Source organism: Triticum urartu, chromosome 5 (genome assembly GCF_003073215.2).
Source record: "Triticum urartu cultivar G1812 chromosome 5, Tu2.1, whole genome shotgun sequence".
NCBI lineage: Eukaryota > Viridiplantae > Streptophyta > Magnoliopsida > Poales > Poaceae > Triticum > Triticum urartu.
Genome location: NC_053026.1, coordinates 253,838,074 through 253,859,179, shown reverse-complemented (window position 1 = coordinate 253,859,179; position 21,106 = coordinate 253,838,074). Strand labels below are relative to the sequence as shown.

At 43.5% G+C, this 21,106-nt stretch overlaps 1 long non-coding RNA gene across 2 annotated transcripts; it reads right to left on the bottom strand.

The window, feature by feature from the left end:
- Positions 1-16,310: 16,310 nt before the first annotated feature.
- Positions 16,311-19,561, bottom strand: LOC125508527. Of its 2 annotated transcripts, none has more exons than XR_007283578.1 (2): positions 18,969-19,561; positions 16,311-18,109 (listed from the first exon to the last, which is right to left on the bottom strand). It is a non-coding gene; the product is annotated as an uncharacterized LOC125508527 (long non-coding RNA). The 2 variants fall into 2 exon arrangements; XR_007283577.1 differs by having other exon boundaries at positions 16,311-18,092.
- Between the last annotated feature and the right edge of the window lie 1,545 nt (positions 19,562-21,106).

Here is a 21,106-nt window from a genome sequence, read left to right as displayed (position 1 = left end):
CTTTCGCTCTCGATTAGGAACTGCTTTCACACGCTCTTCCTCCCTCCATTTGCCTTCACCCTTCCTTCCGCCATTGTTCGATCGTCTTCTCCATGGAGGGAACAGGCCGGAAATGACCCCGTTATTCTTGCCCCGATCTGAAAGATGACGTGGTGGAGGAACTCATTGATCAGTGCGACGTCATCACCTTGGGTAGCATGGCAGGTTCGTTCAAGAACATTCTCAACTCAACTAATAACATCATTACAAGCAACCCAAGGATCCAGGAGTGGTTTGATCTCCCCTATCTTCTTCGTCGTGACCCTGATCACTGGCGTGGGGACGACGGAAGCCTCGCCTTGTGCAAGTTATGCCACTTGATAATGATACGTGTGATGTTAAGATGCCATCGCTTGAGCGTAAGGCTTGGGGCAGGCGCAAATGGAGATTTGGTTGTTTATATTGGGTACAACTATGAGTGGGAACTTGTGTATGTGTACACTCGTCACCCGGTTCCACTTCCAAAAATCTCATACTGCCCTGAAGTTGGGCACACCGCTATTCTATGTACGTTCAAATACGATCATGGTGACTGTCGTATACGAAAGATAGCAATTTGTCGAGTTCCTAACCGCTCTTGGGATTACACAAACTATGAAGTTGTTGCTATCTTCGACAAGCTTGTTGTCGTCCTTGCTTCCATGACTCAATGGATATTGCTCAAAAATCAATTTTTATACACGGATGAGTACTGTGATGCAATTCAATACGAGGGTCTTGTGTTTGCTGCCACCACTCGTGGCACTATTTTTGCATGGAATCCTTATGGTTCCGGTACGTTTGTCTTCCAGCGCAATTATAATTGTTTCATCCACATGTATGCGGGTTAGCTAGCTAGTTTCCCTTTACTAATTAACCTTCTTGTGTTTCCAAGGTCCTGTGAACATTCCACCACCTATACTTGAAATTTTTATAACCAATGGGGAGATGACGATGGTGATGATCACGAGCATGAGGACGAGCAGGGCCCGTATACTCAGTGGCGCCTGGAAACTTATTCCGATGGATCACCTCTTCTTGTCTGTATACAGGGCACTGCTGATGTTACTAAGGAAGCAGGTGTTGTCTCGCATGGTCGCACTCTCCGAACCTATTCCAACATCTGTTGCAGGGTATTCGGGATGGATACTAGTGTGCTAGCGCCAACACCTTCTCCCTGGTTCAGTATTGATAGTCTTGGAGAAAACTCGCTCTTCCTTTGACAAAACTATCCAATGATGGTGAAAGGCGATCCAGCTGCTGTTGACACAACGTTACTACCATTTATGAGAAGCAACTATATCTATACCTCGGACATTGCTATGCTTCCCTACCGTGGCTTGTTGGGGAACGTAGTAATTTCAAAAAAATTCCTATGCACACGCAAGATCATGGTGATGCATAGCAACGAGAGGGGAGAGTGTGATCTACGTACCCTTGTAGATCGACAACGGAAGCGTTAGCACAATGTGGTTGATGTAGTCGTATGTCTTCACGGCCCGACTGATCAAGCACCGAAACTACGGCACCTCCGAGTTCTAGCACACGTTCAGCTCGATGACGATCCCCGGACTCCGATCCAGCAAAGTGTCGGGGAAGAGTTCCGTTAGCACGACGGCGTGGTGACGATCTTGATGTTCTACCGTCGCAGGGCTTCGCCTAAGCACCGCTACAATATTATCGAGGACTATGGTGGAAGGTGGCACCGCACACGGCTAAGAATATGATCACGTGGATCAACTTGTGTGTCTAGGGGTGCTCCCTGCCTCCGTATATAAAGGATCAAAAGGGGGGGTGCGGCCGGCCAGGAGAGGGCGCGCCAGGAGGAGTCCTACTCCCTCTGGGAGTAGGATTCCCCCCTTTCCTAGTTGGAATAGGATTCGGGAGGGGGGAAAGAGGAGAGAGAGAAGAAAGGGGGGCGCCGGCCCCCTCTCCTTGTCCTATTAGGACTAGGGGGGAGGGGCGCGTGGCCCAGCCCTGGCCACCTCTCCTCTCTTCCACTAAGGCCCACTAAGGCCCATATACCTCACGGGGGGTTCCGGTAACCTCCCGGTACTCCGGTAAAATCCCGATTTCACCCGGAACACTTCCAATATCCAAATATAGGCTTCCAATATATCAATCTTTATGTCTCGGCCATTTCGAGACTCCTCGTCATGTCCGTGATCACATCCGGGACTCCTAACAAACTTCGGTACATCAAAATGCATAAACTCATAATATAACTGTCATCAAAACCTTAAGCGTGCGGACCCTACGGGTTCGAGAACAATGTAGACATGACCGAGACATGTCTCCAGTCAATAACCAATAGCGAAACCTGGATGCTCATATTGGCTCCTACATATTCTACGAAGATCTTTTATCGGTCAGACCGCATAACAACATATGTTGTTCCCTTTGTCATCGGTATGTTACTTGCCCGAGATTCGATCGTCGGTATCTCAACACCTAGTTCAATCTCGTTACCGGCAAGTCTCTTTACTCGTTCCGTAATGCATCATCTCACAACTAACTCATTAGTTGCAATGCTTGCAAGGCTTATGTGATGTGCATTACCGAGAGGGCCCAGAGATACCTCTCCGACAATCGGAGTAACAAATCCTAGTCTCAAAATACGCCAACCCAACATGTACCTTTGGAGACACCTGTAGAGCACCTTTATAATCACCCAGTTACGTTGTGACGTTTGGTAGCACACAAAGTGTTCCTCCGGCAAACGGGAGTTGCATAATCTCATAGTCATAGGAACATGTATAAGTCATGAAGAAAGCAATAGCAACATACTAAACGATCGGGTGCTAAGCTAATGGAATGGGTCATGTCAATCAGATCATTCACCTAATGATGTGATCCCGTTAATTAAATAACAACTCTTTGTCCATGGTTAGGAAACATAACCATCTTTGTTTAACGAGCTAGTCTAGTAGAGGCATACTAGTGATACTCTGTTTGTCTATGTATTCACACATGTATTATGTTTCCGGTTAATACAATTCTAGCATGAATAATAAACATTTATCATGATATAAGGAAATAAATAATAACTTTATTATTGCCTCTAGGGCATATTTCCTTCATGGCTAACACAATATGGGTATTGAAATAGGCCGCTTCATCCTGGATAATCAGTCCTGCGTCGGTCTCGAGATTGACAGTAGCTGGTCCTTCCCAGAGAACCACTTCTGGTTCAAAGCAAGCGTTTCCAACACTGACGAGTGGTTGAGCTGAAGTTCATTTCATCGCTTTCTTATTGTTGTGTGAGAAAAACTTTACTTTACTAGAATGTTTTGTTGGAAATGATCTATAATCCAACATGTATCCTCATTGTTGTTGTGGGTTGATGACTTGTTGTATGTAATCAATGGTACATTTGCATATGCGTCCATCAACTTACGCCTGCTAGTGGTGTCCATATGAACAATGCTAGTTCTTTTAGTTGCAAAAATTAGATAGTGCTAGTGATTTTTAGCTACATATTTTGACAAATCACAGTGTTGCAAGGTTGACAAATAGCAATGTTACTAGATAAACAAATGCCAATCTTTCCAGTTTGACAAATGGCAACATACCCAATATGACAGATGCAAATCTTACCCAATTGTTTCTACGTGGTTGCACACGGGTCATCCAAAACAACCGTTTGCATCGAAGGGATGCACAAATCCTGCACTGTGAATTTTCCCTTGACTTAAGGGGGAAGATCATAGCTCTCACTTTGCATACGGGTGTTCTATCTAAAACGTTTGCGATCAAGAGCTGCACAAATCCTGCTCGGCACATTTTCCCTTGGCTTCCTGCGGAAGCTGTCGGTTTGCATATGGGTGCTCTAACTAAAACATTTGCGATGAGTGTTTTATATTAAAAAACCATTGACGTTATTTTCAAAAGAAAATCGTTTGATAAGTCTGTACATTAGGAGAGAAAAACACATGTTCGTTCAAACCATATCTTTCATTCAGTCACACTACGAATTTATATTCGTATGATCGAGAATTCGAGATACATTATTAAACCCCCAAAAAACTATTTCCAGCGGCGGCGGAGGTGGCGTGCCACGCCGTCGTTGTTGTTGTCGTCCTCTAGGACGCCGTTGTTGAAGTCTTCAAGGCAGCACAAAATATTCTTCACATGTAAATCAAACATCATGTCGTCGCGCGATCGACGGGCGGGGCGCGGGAGGACGGCAACTGGCACCGCTGAGAGGTAGCGGTCGATGACAGCGTCCCATGCTGCCGAGGGGGCGCGCGCACGGGCACGGGCATGACGAGTGTAGCCAAACGCACGGGGACCGGTGCCGCGGTGGGTGGAGGGGCGCGCACGGGCAGGGGCATGGGTGCGGCGGGTGCAGCCAAACGCATGGGGACCGGCGCCACAGTGGGTGGAGGGCCCGCACGGGCACGGGAGCTGGCGCTGACATGTACACGAGCTCGCACGAGTCCGTAGAGACCTCGCTGATGCCCGCGGCTTCCAGCTCTACGATAGTGCTCGGTGACCAGTCCGTCAATGCTACGGGGATGGTCGCTGGCGCGGGCGCGGGGATGGGAGCTAGGACGGGAGCGGGGGCAGCAACCGTCGCAGCCAACTTATTCAGGTCCATGTCCATGAGGCCCCATTCGTCCTTATTTTCTATTTCGTCCGGCTCAGAGTCGACTTCACCAAACTTGAAGACTAGTGACAGATGATCATTCTATGCCATGGCATTGGTGGAGGTCTGCGGGAGGGAGGGGAATGGTAGGCGAACAGTAAGGCCGCCCGTATTAAACAGCGGCTCGGGCGCCATTAATGGAGAGGAAGGCGTGCGGCCATGGAAGTCAAAGGGCTTGCTTCCCAGTGAGCTTGCGCAGCAGACAACTTGCACACTTCCCGGTGAGCCTACGCATTGGAGGACAGCTTGCACGCCTCTCGGTCAGCCTGCGCACCGGACTCCGCTCGCACGCCTCCCGTTCAGTCAAGCAGCTGTCCGCATGGCACATCCTATATCCATTAAAATGAAGACACATGGCGTCACATGAATGGTTAACATAATGCACACGATTTGAATTATACAAACGTTGAGATATTAAAGTGGCAGCTATTTTTTCAAAATGCCTTTGTTGGCTGTTATTCGAGTGCGCCTTCTCTCAAAATGGACACAAAAAATAACACAGCATGTCAGGTGCCATTCCATGTAGCATGCCAAGTTTCATGAATTTTAGACGAGTTTTGGATTTACTAGAATTTAAAAACAAAGTATCTCAACGTTTTGCCGGCAATCAACAGTGCCCTCGTGTTTGAAATTCATTCCCAACTCTTGCATGGGACCTAAGCATGCACCCAAGGACACATATTTGATTTTCCAACCAATTTATATGCACTAGAGCATGTGTATGTAGTTCAAATTTGAATTATGCACATAAAATGCCTAGAAAACCCAGTTAATGTATAAAAATGTCCAAACGAACCCCGAAAAATTCTAAATTTTAACACAACACTCATGTTGTTCTATGTTGACACTAGAAAATTTTTGAAAGCAATAAGAAGCAGCAGATATCATTTCGTCCCCAAAGATGGGACGTTCCCTACCGAAACCATCAGGCATGTTGTGAGAAGCTCTGGTTTGTGAGAAACTTATACCCAAACCTGCCCCAAATGGGACAAAAAATTTACCACGGCATGTTGATGCCGCTCCATGATAGCATAGCAAGTTTCATGAATTTTAGATGAGTTTTGGATTTACTAGAATTTAAAAACCAGGTATCTCAATGTTTGTGGCCGAGTGACCGTGGCAGGTTGTTTGGCATTCATTCCCATTTCTTGCATGGGACCTAAGCATGCAACCAAGGACACAAATTTGAATTTTCAACCAATTTATATGCATTAGAGCATGTGCATGTAGTTCAAATTTGAATTATGCACATAAATGCATTGAAAACTCAATTAATGCATAAAAATGTCCAAATGAACCCCGAAAAATCCCAAAAATTGACACAACACTCCTGTTGTTTTATGTTGACGCGAGAAATTTTTTGAAAGCAATAAGAGGCAATGGATATCGTTTCGTCCCCAAAGGTGGGACATTCCCTACCGAAACCATTAGACTTGTTGTGAGAAGCTCTGGTTTGTGAGAAGCATATCTCCAAACCTGCCCCAAATGGGACACAAAATTTACCATAGCATGTTGATGCCGCTCCATGATAGCATGCCAAGTTTCATGAATTTTAGATGAGCTTTGGATTTACTAGAATTTAAAAACCAGGTATCTCAATGTTTGCGGCCGAGTGACAGTGGCAGGGTGTTTGACATTCATTCCCATCTCTTGCATGGGACCTAAGCATGCAACCAAGGGCACAAATTTGAATTTTCAACTAATTTATATGCATTAGAGCATGTGCCTGTAGTTCAAATTTGAATTATGCACATGAATGCATAGAAAACTTAGTTACTGCATAAAAATGTCCAAGCGAACCCCGAAAAATACCAAAAATTGACACAACACTCGTGTTGTTCTATGTTGAGAAGAGAAACATTTTGAAAGCAATAAGTGGCAACAGATATCGTTTCGTCCCCTACCGAAACCATCAGGCTTGTTGTGAGAAGCTCTGGTTGGTGAGAAGCATATCCCCAAACCTACCCCAAATGGGATACAAAAAATTACCACGACATATTGATGCCACTCCATGATAGCATTGAAGGAAATATGCTCTAGAGGCAATAATAAAGTTGTTATTTATATTTCCTTATATCATGATAAATGTTTTTTATTCATGCTAGAATTGTATTAACCGGAAACTTGATACATGTGTGGATACATAGACAAAACACAGTGTCCCTAGTAAGCCTCTACTAGACTAGCTCATTAATCAAAGATGGTTAAGTTTCCTGACCATAGACATGTGTTGTCATTTGATGAACGGGATCACATCATTAGGAGAATGAGGTGATGGACAAGACCCATCTGTTAGCTTAGCATAATGATTGTTAAGTTTTATTGCTATTGCTTTCTTCATGTCATATACACATTCCTTTGACTATGAGATTATGCAACTCCCGGATACCGGAGGAATAACTTTTGTGCTATCAAACATCACAATGTAACTGAGTGATTATAAAGATGCTCTACAGGTATCTCCGAAGGTGTTTGTTGGGTTGGCATAGATCAAGATTAGGATTTGTCACTCCGAGTATCGGAGAGGTATCTCTGGGCCCTCTCGGTAACGCACATCATGATAAGCCTTGCAAGCAATGTGACTAATGAGTTAGTTGTGGGATGATGCATTATGGAATGAGTAAACAGACTTGCTGGTAACGAGATTGAACTAGGTATGAAGATACCGATGATCGAATGTTGGGAAAGTAACATACGGATGACAAAGGGAATAACGTATGTTGTCATTACGGTACGACCGATAAAGATCTTTGTAGAATATGTGGGAACCAATATGAGCATCCAGGTTCTGCTATTGGTTATTGACCGGAGAGGTGTCTCGGTCATGTCTACATAGTTCTCAAACCCGTAGGGTCTGCAGGCTTAACGTTCGATGACGATTTTCTATTATATGAGTTATGTGATTTGGTGACCACATGTTGTCTGAAGTCCCGGATGAGATTATAGACATGACGAGGAGTCTCAAAATGGTCGAGAGGTAAAGATTCATATGTAGGACGATAGTATTTGGACACCGGAAGTGTTCCAGGGGTACCAGGTGCGTACCAGGTCACTGGAAGGGGTTCCGGGCTACCCCCGACAAACTATATGGGCCTTATGGGCCAAGAGGGGAAACACACCAGCCACAAAGGGGCTGGTGCGCCCCCCATATGGGCTGGTCATATTGAAGAAGGAAAGGGGAAGGAGGAAAGGAAAAAGGGAATATGATTCCCCCTTCCCCCTCTTCCCTTCGTACTCCAAATATGAATAGGAAAGGGGGGAGGCCGAATTGGGAGGTGCCAAGTAGGATTCCTCCTACTTGGGGCGCCCCTTGGCTGCCTCTCCTCCCCTCCAACCTATATATATATATATATGAGGGGGGCACCGCTAGAACACAAAACAAACATTGTTAGTCGTGTGCGGTGCTCCCCTCCACAGTTTACACCTCCGGTCATATTCACGTAGTGCTTAGGTGAACCCCTGCATGGATCACTTCACCATCACCGTCACCATGCCATCGTGCTGATGAAACTCTCCCTTGACACTTTGCTGGATCAAGAGTTCGAGGGACGTCATCGAGCTGAACGTGTGCAGAACTCGGAGGTGCCGTACGTTCGGTACTTGATCGGTCGGAATGAGAATAAGTTTGACTACATCAACCGCGTTGTCAAACGCTTCCGCTTTCGGTCTACGAGGGTACATGGATACACTCTCCCCCTCTCGTTGCCATGCGTCTCCTAGATAGATCTTGTGTGAGCGTAGGAAAATTTTGAAATTGCATGCTACGTTCCCCAATAGTGGCATCCGAGCCAGGTCTATGCGTAGATGATATGCACGAGTAGAACACAAAGAGTTGTGGGCCGTGATCGTCATACTGCTTACCACCAATGTCTTATTTTGATTCGGCGGCATTGTTGGATGAAGCGGCCCGGACTAACCTTACATGACCATGTTCATGAGACCGGTTCCACTGACAGACATGTAACTAGTTTTGCATAAAGGTGGCTGGCGGGTGTCTATTTCTCCAACTTTAGTTGAATCAAATTTGACTACGGCCGGTCCTTGTTGAAGGTTAAAACAGCAAACTTAATAAATCACCATTGTGGTTTTCATGCATAGGTAAGAACGGTTCTTACTAGAAGCCTGTAGCAGCCACATAAAACTTGCAACAACAAAGTAGAGGATGCCTAACTTGTTTTTGCAGGGCATGTTGTGATGTGATATGGTCAAGACATGATGTGATATACGTTATTGTATGAGATGATCATGTTTTGTAAAAGTTATCGACAACTGGCAGGATCCTTATGGTTGTCGCTTTATTGTATGAAATGCAAACGCCATGTAATTGATTTACTTTATCACTATGCGTTAGCGATAGTTGTAGAAGCAATAGTTGGTGAGATGATCACGATGCTACGATGGAGATTAAGGTGTCAAGCTAGTGATGATGGAGATCATGACGGTGCTTTGGAGATGGAGATCAAAGGCACAAGATGATGATGGCCATATCATGTCACATATTTTGATTGCATGTGATGTTTATATTTTATGCATCTTATTTTGCTTAGTACGGCGGTAGCATTATAAGATGATCCCTCACTAAAATTTCAAGGTATAAGTGTTCTCCCTTGAGTATGCACCGTTGCGACAGTTCGTCGTGCCAAGACACCACGTGATGATCGGGTGTGATAAGCTCTACGTTCACATACAACGGGTGCAAGACAGTTTTGCACATGCGGAATGCTCGGGTTAAACTTGATGAGCCTAGCATGTACAGACATGGCCTCAGAACACTGGAGACCGAAAGGTCGAACGTGAATCATATAGTAGATATGATCAACATAGAGATGTTCACCATTGAAAACTACTCCATCTCACGTGATGATCGGACATGGTTTAGTTGATATGGATCACGTGATCATTTAGATGACTCGAGGGATGTCTATCTAAGTGGGAGTTCTTAAGTAATATGATTAATTGAACTTAACTTATCATGAACTTAGTCCTGATAGTATTTGCATATCTATGTTGTAGATCAATAGCTCGCGTATAGCTCCCCTATTTTATTTTTTGATATATCCCTAGAGAAAACTAAGTTGAAATGATACAGACTAGGTCCATGATCTGAGGATTATCCTCGTTGCTGCACAAAAGAATTATATCCTTGATGCGCCGCTAGGTGACAGACCTATTGCAGGAGCAGATGCAGACGTTATGAACGTTTGACAAGCTCGGTATGATGACTACTTGATAGTTTAGTGCACCATGCTTTACGGCTTAGAACCGGGACTTCAAAAACGTTTTGAATGCCATGGAGCATATAAGATGTTCCAAGAGCTAAAATTGGTATTTTAGACTCATGCCCGTGTCGAGAGGTATGAGACCTCTGGCAAGTACTTTGCCTAAGAGATGGAGGAGAATATCTCAGCTAGTGAGCATGTGCTCAAAATGTCTGGGTACTACAATCACTTGAATCAAGTGGGAGTTAATCTTCCAAATAAGATAGTGATTGACAGAGTTCTCTAGTCACTATCACCAAGTTACTAGAACTTCGTGATGAACTATAATATGCAAGGGATGACGAAAACGATTCCCAAGCTCTTCGTGATGCTGAAATCAGCGAAGGTAGAAATCAAGAAATAGCATCAAGTGTTGATCGTTAACAAGACCACTAGTTTCAAGAAAAGGGCAAGGGAAAGAAAGGGAAACTTCAAAAAGAATGGCAAGAAAGTTGCCACTCCCATGAAGAAGCCCAAAGCTAGACCCAAGCCTAAAACCGAGTGCTTCTACTGCAAAGGAAATGGTCACTTGAAGTGGAACTGCCCTAGATACTTGGCGGATAAGAAGGATGGCAAAGCGAACAAAGGTATATTTGATATACATGTTATTAATGTGTACTTTACTAGTGTTTATAGCAACCCCTCGATATTTGATACTGGTTCAGTTGCTAAGAGTAGTAACTCGAAACAGGAGTTGCAAAATAAACAAAGACTAGTTAAGGACGAGGTGACGATGTGTGTTGGAAGTAATTTCAAGGTTGATACGATCACCATCGCACACTCCCTCTACCTTCAGGATTACAATTGAACCTAAATAAATGTTATTTGGTGTTTGCGTTGAGCGTTAATATGATTAGATCATGTTTATTGCACTACGGTTATTCATTTAAAGTCAGAGAATAATTGTTGTTCTATTCATATGAATAAAACCTTCTATGGTCATACACCCAATGTTAATGGTTTATTGAATCTCAATCGTAGTGATACACATATTCATAATATTGATGCCAAAAGATGCAAAGTTGATAATGATAGTGCAACATATTTGTGGCACTGCCATTTAGGTCATATTGGTGTAAAGCGCATGAAGAAACTCCATGCAGATGGGCTTTTGGAATCACTTGATTATGAATCATTTGATACTTGCGAACCATGCCTCATGGGCAAGATGACTAAAACTCCGTTCTCAAGAACAATGGAGAGAGCCAATGACTTATTGGAAATAATATATTACCAATGTATGCGGTCCAATGAGTGTTGAGGCACGCGGCGGGTATCGTTATTTTCTGACCTTCACAGATGATTTGAGCAGATATGGGTATATCTACTTGATGAAACACAAGTCTGAAACATTTGAAAAGTTCAAAGAATTTTAGAGTGAAGTAGAGAATCATCGTAACAAGAAAATAAAGTTTCTATGATCTGATTGCGGAGGCAAATATTTGAGTTACGAGTTTGGCCTTCATTTAAAACAATGTGGAATAGTTTCACAACTCACGCCACCTGGAATACCACAACGTAATTGTGTGTCCGAATGTCATAACCATACTTTATTAGATATGGTGCGATCTATGATGTCTATTACCGATTTACCACTATCATTTTGGGGTTATGCATTAGAGACAGCTGCATTCACATTAAATAGGGCGCCGTATAATCCGTTGAGATGACACCGTATGAACTATGGTTTGGCAAGAAACCAAAGCTGTCATTTCTTAAAGTTTGGGGTTGCGATGCTTAGGTCAAAAAGTTTCAAACTGATAAGCTCGAACCCAAATCGGAGAAGTGTGTCTTCATAGGATACCCAAAATGAACTGTTGGGTACACCTTCTATCACAAATCCGAAGGCAAGATTTTTGTTGGTAAGAATGGATCCTTTCTAGAGAAGGAGTTTCTCTCGAAAGAAGTGAGTGGGAGGAAAGTAGAACTTGATGAGGTAATTGTACCTTCTCTCGAATTGGATAGTAGCTCATCACAGAAAACCGTTCCTGTGATGCCTAGACCAACTAGAGAGGAAGCTAATGATAATGATCATGAAACTTCAGATCAAGTTACTACCAAACCTCGCAGGTCAACCAGAGCACGATCCGCACGAGAGTGGTACGGTAATCCTGTCCTGGAAGTCATGTTACTAGACCATGACGAACCTACGAACTATAAGGAAGCGATGATGAGGCCAGATTCCGATAAATGGCTTGAGGTCATGAAATCTGAGATATGATCCATGTATGAGAACAAAGTGTGGACTATGGTGGACTTGCCCGATGATCGGCAAGCCATTGAGAATAAATGGATCTTCAAGAGGAAGACGAACGATGATGGTAGTGTTACTATCTAAAAAGCTCGACTTGTCCCAAAAGGTTTTCGACAAGTTCGAGGTGTTGACTACGATGAGATTTTCTCACTCGTAGCGATGCTTAAGTCTGTCTGAATCATGTTAGCAATTGCCACATTTTATGAAATCTGGCAAATGGATGTCAAAACTGTATTCCTTAATGGATTTCTTAAAGAAGAGTTGTATATGATGCAACCAGAAGGTTTTTTCGATCCTAAAGGTGCTAACAAAGTGTGCAAACTCCAGTGATCGATCTATGGACTGGTGCAAGCATCTCGGAGTTGGAATATACGCTTTGATAAGGTGATCAAAGCATATGGTTTTATATAGACTAATGGTGAAGCCTGCATTTACGAGAAAGTGAGTGGGAGCTCTGTAGCATTTCTGATATTATATGTGGATGACATATTGTTGATTGGAAATGATATAGAATTTCTGGATAGCATAAAAGGATACTTGAATAAGAATTTTTTCAATGAAAGACCTCGGTGAAGCTACTTATATATTGGGCATCAAGATCTATAGGGATTGATCGAGACGCTTAATAGAACTTTCCCAAAGCATATACCTTGACAAGATTTTGAAGAAATTCAAAATGGACCAGTCAAAGAAAGGGTTATTGCCTGTGTTGCAAGGTGTGAAGTTGAGTAAGACTCAAAGCCCGACCACGGCAGAAGATAGAGAGAGAATGAAAGTCATTCCCTATGCCCCAACCATAGGTTCTATAAAGTATAACATGCTGTGTACCAGACCTATTGTATACCTTGCCATGAGTTTGGCAAGGGAGTACAATAGTAATCTAGGAGTAGATCACTAGACAACGGTCAAAATTATCCTTAGAGGACTAAGGAAATATTTCTCGATTATGGAGGTGATAAAGAGTTTGTCGTAAAGAGTTACGTAGATGCAAGCTTTGACACCGATCTGGATGACTCAGAGTCTCGATCTGGATACATATTGAAAGTGGGAGCATTTAGCTAGAGTAGCTCTGTGTAGAGCATTGTAGACATAGAAATTTGCAAAATACATATGCATCTGAATGTGGCAGACCCGTTGACTAAACATCTCTCACAAGCAAAACATGATCACACCTTAGTACTCTTTGGGTGTTAATCACATAGCGATGTGAACTAGATTATTGACTCCAGTAAACCCTTTGGGTGTTAGTCACATGGTGACGTGAACTAATCACATAAAGATGTGAACTATTGGTGTTAAATCACATGACGATGTAAACTAGGTATTGACTTTAGTGCAAGTGGGAGACTGAAGGAAATATGCCCTAGAGGCAATAATAGAGTTGTTATTTATATTTCCTTATATCATGATAAATGTTTATTGTTCATGCTAGAATTGTATTAACCGGAAACTTGATACATGTGTGGATACGTAGACAAAACACAGTGTCCCTAGTAAGCCTCTACTAGACTAGCTCGTTAATCAAAGATGGTTAAGTTTCCTGACCATAGACATGTATTGTCATTTGATGAACGAGATCACATCATTAGGAGAATGATGTGATGGACAAGACCTATCCGTTAGCTTAGCATAATGATCGTTAAGTTTTATTGCTATTGCTTTGTTCATGTCATATACATATTCCTTTGACTATGAGATTATGCAACTCCCGGATACTGGAGGAATACCTTGTGTGCTATCAAACATCACAACGTAACTGGGTGATTATAAAGATGCTCTACAGGTATCTCCGAAGGTGTTTGTCGGGTTGGCATAGATCAAGATTAGGATTTATCACTTTGAGTATCGGAGAGGTATCTCTGGGCCCTCTCAGTAATGCACATCATGATAGCCTGGCAAGCAATGTGACTAATGAGTTAGTTGCGGGACGACGCATTACAGAACGAGTAAAGAGACTTGTCGGTAATGAGATTGAACTAGGTATGAAGATACCGACGATCAAATCTCGGGCAAGTAACATACCAATGACAAAGGGAATAACGTATGTTGTCATTACGGTACGACCGATAAAGATCTTCGTAGAATATGTGGGAACCAATATGAGCATCCAGGTTCAACTATTGGTTATTGACCATAGAGGTGTCTCGGTCATGTCTACATAGTTCTCGAACCTATAGGGTCCGCATGCTTAACGTTCGATAACGATTTTGTATTATATGAGTTATGTGATTTGGTTACCGAATGTTGTTCAGGGTCCCGGATGAGATCGTAGACATGATGAGGAGTCTCGAAATGGTCAAGAGGTAAATATTCATATATAGGACGATAGTATTTCGACACCGGAAGTGTTCCGGGGGTACCGGGTGCGTATCGGGTCACCGGAAGGGGTTCCAGGCTACCCCCGGCAAACTATATGGGCCTTATGGGCCAAGAGGGGAAACACACCAGCCACAAAGGGGCTGGTGCGGCCCCCATATGGGCTGGTCAAATTGAAGAAGGAAATGGGAAGGAGGAAAGGAAAAATGGAATAGGATTCCCCCTTCCCCCTGTTCCCTTCCTACTCCGAATAGGAATTGGAAAGGGGGGAGGCCGAATTGGGATGTGCCCAAGTAGGATTCCTCCTACTTGGGGCGCCCCTTGGCTGCCTCTCCTCCCCTCCAACCTATATATATATATATATGAGGGGGGCACCGCTAGAACACAAAACAAACATTGTTAGTCGTGTGCGGTGCTCCCCTCCACAGTTTACACCTCCGGTCATATTCACGTAGTGCTTAGGTGAACCCCTGCATGGATCACTTCACCATCACCGTCACCATGCCGTCGTGCTGACGGAACTCTCCCTCGACACTTTGCTGGATCAAGAGTTCAAGGGACGTCATCGAGCTGAACGCGTGAGATCTTCACCGACCACCAAAGTCGGAAGTATCTGTTTACTCAGCCAGACCTGAACCACTGTCAGCAGATATGGATGGAGAATGTTGCAGACTTTGACTTAGGTATTTCCTATACCCTAGGCAAGGCTATGTAATGGTTGATGCCTTGAGCCGCGTGTCTTACTGCAACCACCTCTAGGTTTGAAAATTTCAGCCCCCGCTTGTTGAAGAATTCAGAAAGCTGAACCTTCATATTGTCCCTCCCGGTGCACTCGTTCCCCCTCCCCCCGAGTTCCAAAAGATGAATCTTCGTGTTGTTCCTAAGGGTTCTCTAAATACCCTGGCTGTCGAACCAGATCTTGTGAGCGATATCATGACTATTCAACATTATGACTTTGAAGTCGAGAAGATTAAACGCTATCTCGTAGAAGGAAAGCCCTCATTCTTCACTATTGCCGATGATGGCGCCTTGTACTTCAAAGGCCTCCTAGTGGTGCCATGTTCAGAGGAAAACCATGATATGACACAGGAGGTTATGACAGAAGCTCATGATACGCCTTTGTCTATTCATCCCGATAGTACAAAGATGTACCAAGACATTCGTCAGAGATTCCGATGATCTAATATGAAGCAACACATTGCTCGTTATGTTGCTGAGTGTGACGTTTGCCGTCGTATCAAAGAAGAACATCAAAGGCCTGCTGGAACTCTGAAACCTATCTCTATTCCTAAATGGAAATGGGACCATGTTGAAATGGACTTCGTCACTGGATTTCCCAAATCGCAGAAAGGTAATGATGCTATTCTTGTCGTCATTGACCGGCTTTCTAAAGTTGCACATTTTTTGGCAGTCAAAGAAAAGATCACTATTAGTCAGCTTGCAACTCTCTACATGTCTAGAATTGTTCCACTTCACGGTATTCCACTGGTTATCAGTTCAGACTGTGGCAGCTTGTTCACTTCAAGATTCTGGGCAAGTTTCCAAGAAGCTATGGGAACTCATCTGTCATTCAGTATTGCGTTTCATCCTCAGTCGCAAGGACAAGTTGAACGTGTCAACCAAGTTCTCAAAGACATGCTTCGAGCTTGTGTAATTTCCTTCGGCAAGAAATGGGAGGAATCTCTTCCATATGCCGAGTTCTCTTATAATAACTAGCAAGATGCCCGTGCTACGCTACGGGATAAGAAATGATCAGGTGGACTTATAGTCAGGAGCTGGTATATGCTACTAATGGTAATAAAAATGTACCAAGCACTAATCAAAGTGACAATATATTATTGATAGGTACACATCAAGCACAGTCAAACATATGGTTTCCAATCGATAAACCTCTTCGTCCAAGCGAAACATTTTCTTCTTCATCTTTGCCTCACGGGAGGATTTGTTCTCCATGCTCATCTCATTGCTCGCTCTATCGTATATCGAGGTGGTGACAGAGATCATGCAACAATAAGAAAATCCGTCCACATACATGTGACAACTGAGACAGACACTAACCATCTTAATTTTCTAGTTTCTCTTCCTATCCTTGTCTGCTTAATTTTCTACTTTCGACAATAGATTGATTATTTGCTCGGACAATAGCCAAGTCATCGAAGTCATGAATAGCAGCTTGCACTGGCGGGCAGTGTTGCAGCAGTTGCCAATGATAGTTATTTCTTGTCTTCAGAGTTTACCAAAGTGGTGTTTGAACATGAGTATCGAGAGGCGGATGCTATTGCCCATGAACTGGTCCGTCTTCCTGACGTTTAATGAAGCTACTTGTTGGATTGAAGTACCACCACCATCAATTCTATCTCTTTTAGGAACATTATAATGATGTATACGAATGAATAAAGAGGCATTTTTTATTTTAAAAAAACAAGGGACCTAGTAATGTGTCCTTTTGGGGAACAAAAGAAGAAAGGGTAAAAAAACCAGGAGGTGAACCTTACCAATCTAATGCACAAAATAGAGTGGTACAAATTAAAATCAGGACTTTATTGTGCACTGCATTACCAATGAAAATATCACATGATTTTGTTTCTTAAAACCAATAGTCTCATGAAACATACATGACTCGACACAAGAAACGCGTCCTCATGAAGTTGCGTCGCGAAAAATTAACAATCTAATCAATTGTTATTAAGCTTAGACACGCAAGAATATGACAGCAGTAACACGACATATATCTCCCCCGCCACAAAGTAGAGTATCAAAGACTATCTCCCATCACTATACAAAATCATAGTATCCAACTTTTCTACAAAGCAGCGCGTCCCCAAGCGCAGGAAATCAGACAAACTTTCAGGCTCTGCTTCACCCTCTCAGTGCACCACATACCTCCACTCCACTCACCACACCCTCTCAGTGTATCAGATAGGTGCCTTGGTATATGTTACATCTTAGAAATAAATGGTCAACGTACATCAAGAAACTGGAGGCAATGGTCCTGGCAGGAAACCTTTGCTGTATATATATCATTGGATTACTACTTAGTTGAACAAACTTTCACCTGCTTCTTACATTAGATAAAGCAGGGATTGACTGTAACACGATGAAAACCAAAGTCACCTACTGCCTGCTACTGCTTGCTACTTGAGCAAAACATAAAAAATAATGTTCTGACTATATTCTTGGGGAACTCTGCACTTAGTAAGATCAGGATCTCCTGACTATATTTTAACATACTTCAGTTTATCTTTAAAAAAATCATGCTGACGTTGATGCTTATTATAATTACCTTCCTTGGTGAAAAATATTTTCTGTAAAAAAATACCAACTGGCTTAAAAGATCAAGCATAATCATTTTAGGCTAGTTCTTATGATACGAGGTGCTGGAATGATTACATGTGGTCTTAATCTGACAAATATGACTACTGATAAATAAAAAAATATCATCCTCACCTATGCCATGAATTAGTTATTGTGCAAACAGTTGCCGCCATAGTCATCCTTGCAGCAGTAACTGCGGCACAACACCTTGCACGTTCCTACATTCCCCGTGCTCGCCCATCTTTGTGTCACTATCATGCACCTCGCCCTTGCTGCCACAACCCTGAAATTCAGAAATAGCTGATCCCAACAATGCAAATTTTCTTTCAGAAAATTTAGAAGTACAAAACCCCTACAAAAATCAAAATTGACCTAACACCTATGCAGTAGTTTACAATCACCAAATCAGACATATGAAGAATGCTCAAAGGTTGGCACTAACCCTGACCAAAAGATTAGCTTTGCATAAGTAAACTACCCTGCAAAATTTTGCCACTTGAACCTTCCAGTCATACAAATAATTTCACTACTCTTTAAAAGGTGGCTAACTCCATTCGGTCAGCTTGAAATCCAACAGATAACTAAGTACTTGGTCGGTTTCTCTGTGAGATGAAACATTAATCCTCATGGCCATCACCACATGTGCGTAAAGGAAGAAATAATGTGTAGTTTTACCTCATAGCCAGAATGCACATATAAATGTCTAAAGTATGAAGGAACGATGATATGCATTGACAACCACATTGCAAATATAATACTTTCACACAAATTAAACTATCCTGCAAACCAGCCACCAAATCACTTCAGTATGAACACAAAAATGACCAAACAACACACTAATTAAGTGAAAGCAATGATCTCGCATTCGGTGGCTGTAACATTTTGGCATAATACCTGCATGCTCCCCCCCCCCCCCCCCCCCCCCCAAATGGAGGGTTAGCAAAAAAATAATTAAAACTTTAAAGTGCAAAAAGGATTTCACAAGAGCCTATTACAACAAGCAGAGGCCTAATAATAAGCTTCACAACTTGCAGATGGCAATGGGAAAAGAAAACACACTGATAACATGTTCAAAACCATGAAATATGAAGCATGTTCCACTTCTTATGCAGTAGGTTGGCCGACACCATGGATGAGCAGAGCACAGCCGGCGAGATACCTGCGGAGGTCAGTGTCGGAGGAGACGACGATGAGGAAGTGGAGGTGGTGGGAGTGGGAAGTACGGCTGCTGGATCAATAAAGGGTGGAGGTAGGAGAGGCGTTGTGGCACTGATGGCGCCGGCGGCGTACTTGTGGTGGCTGGGAACAAAGGAGATGGGGAGGAGTGGAGGGGATGATGAGGAGCACGGGGAGGTGGCGGTGATGGGAGTGCTAACTGCGGTGTTAGAGGAGAACGCAGGAGAGGCGTCCGCAGATGGACGACTTCGACGGCGTGCTTGCCGAGGTCGGCGTTGGAGGAGACGGGAAAGGGGTAGAGAGGACGTTGAGGTGGAGGTGCGTCATGGTGGTGGGCCGTGGGGCTGAGAAGCATGAGAGGCGCAGGAGGTGGATGGCGCCAGCAGCCGCCGCCTCGCGCCGCTGCCAGATCGATTTAAGTGATGTCCATCGGTGATTCGATTTGTTTCCAGATGGTTCCAGGAGTTGGGAGAGAGAAGCCTGAACAAGAAAGATGTAGTTGAGGGGTTATGTGCAAATGAGCAGCAGACTGACTTGTGTGCGTTAGATACTGATCCGACGATCCTAAATGATGGATGGCAGACACACCATGATGAGGACATCAATACCATTGTTACACCCACAGCCCCTACTGTTACATATACTGGATCAATTACTAGAGCTCGCGCACGCCAATTAAATTACCAGGTACTTTCGTTTCTTGGTAATGATTCTAATGTTCATGAGATTATGATGCTGCCTAAATTGGATACATTTGTTTTGCTTACAAATGAAGGTCCTAGCTTGGAGAAGGATGAACATTGGAGCAAGAACACGAATGGAGTTGATGGTATGCGCAAGGGGATCAAGAACGGAGTTACAAGTGATGATTTCAGGACTTTGAAGCCGCCATAAGGAGTGCATGAAGCCTTGGACGAAATATACAAGATGCCACTTCATAATATTCGTCCATAGGCTATTCTAGGTGCTGCGTCACCTTATTAATGGGCCAGGCCCATGTAATTTCGAAATACTTAAGTATAGGCTATTTTTAGAGTCCGTATGTGTGGGGAAACAAGAGTTAGGGTTGGTTTCGGACCCCACCCTCAAGGGCCACGAAATTCCCCTCTCTTCCTCCATATATACAGCCCTTAGGGCGTCGTTTAGACTTGGGTTTTGTTTAGATTAAAAGTTCGCCATAGCTGCAACTTCGCGTACTTCGTTTGTGTCCAACGACCAGACCAAGACGTCACAGAACCCCACCTTGATCAATAAAGCTTTCATCTTATATTCGCAATATCCAGATTGCAATCTCAGCTTCTTGCTTGTTCTTCGTTTGCTCGCAGGAAACAGGCCCTCGTGGTCAGGTTGATCGTGCTCCGGCGTGGTCAATAACCCCTCGGAAGTTGGTTTAGCGATTGCTAAGGCGCGACGTCTCGCACGTTCGTAGTCGGATCGTCAAGGTCGACTCCCACAGAAAACGATAGCCACCATCTCATCGAAACATCGGAACACCTTTGCCTCTATCAAGTGGTATCAGATTTCCAGGTTGCTCGGTGAGATTTTACAGTTTTTCGTAGATTAGATCGAATCTGTTCTTCATACCTACAGTCCACGAAAAAGCCATAAAAAAAATTAGGGTTAGTTCATCATATCCGAACCAATCTGAGCCTTTGCATAATCTTTTTAGGGTTTTTGCTTTGTTGAATTTGCGGTTGCATCGTCGTGTCAAGTTGCTGGTCTTAGAGTCTAGTCTTTTAGAGTTTCGAGTTCTGGTCATAAGTTGTCACGCCGCCGCCGCACCATCATCATCGCCCATCTACCACTTTTGCTTATCCGCCACCGCTCTGAATCCTTATCCATATACCACATACCACCACCGCTACCATATACCACCACCGCTGCCATATACCACAACCATATATCCACCACCAATCCGAGTTATTCTCATATTAGGATTGTTCTTGAGATCAATCTCAATTCCGATTCGTGTTTCCTTGCCTGCGTAGGTCTCGAAAAAAAAAAGTCTGGAGACCCCCGGGCAGTTTTTAGGCCAAAATTTTCTCGGGCAAAATTTTTTTTCCCTATCCTATTTTTAGGCTTTTCTGAGTCTTTTGAGCCACGTGCCATCATAGTGATTTT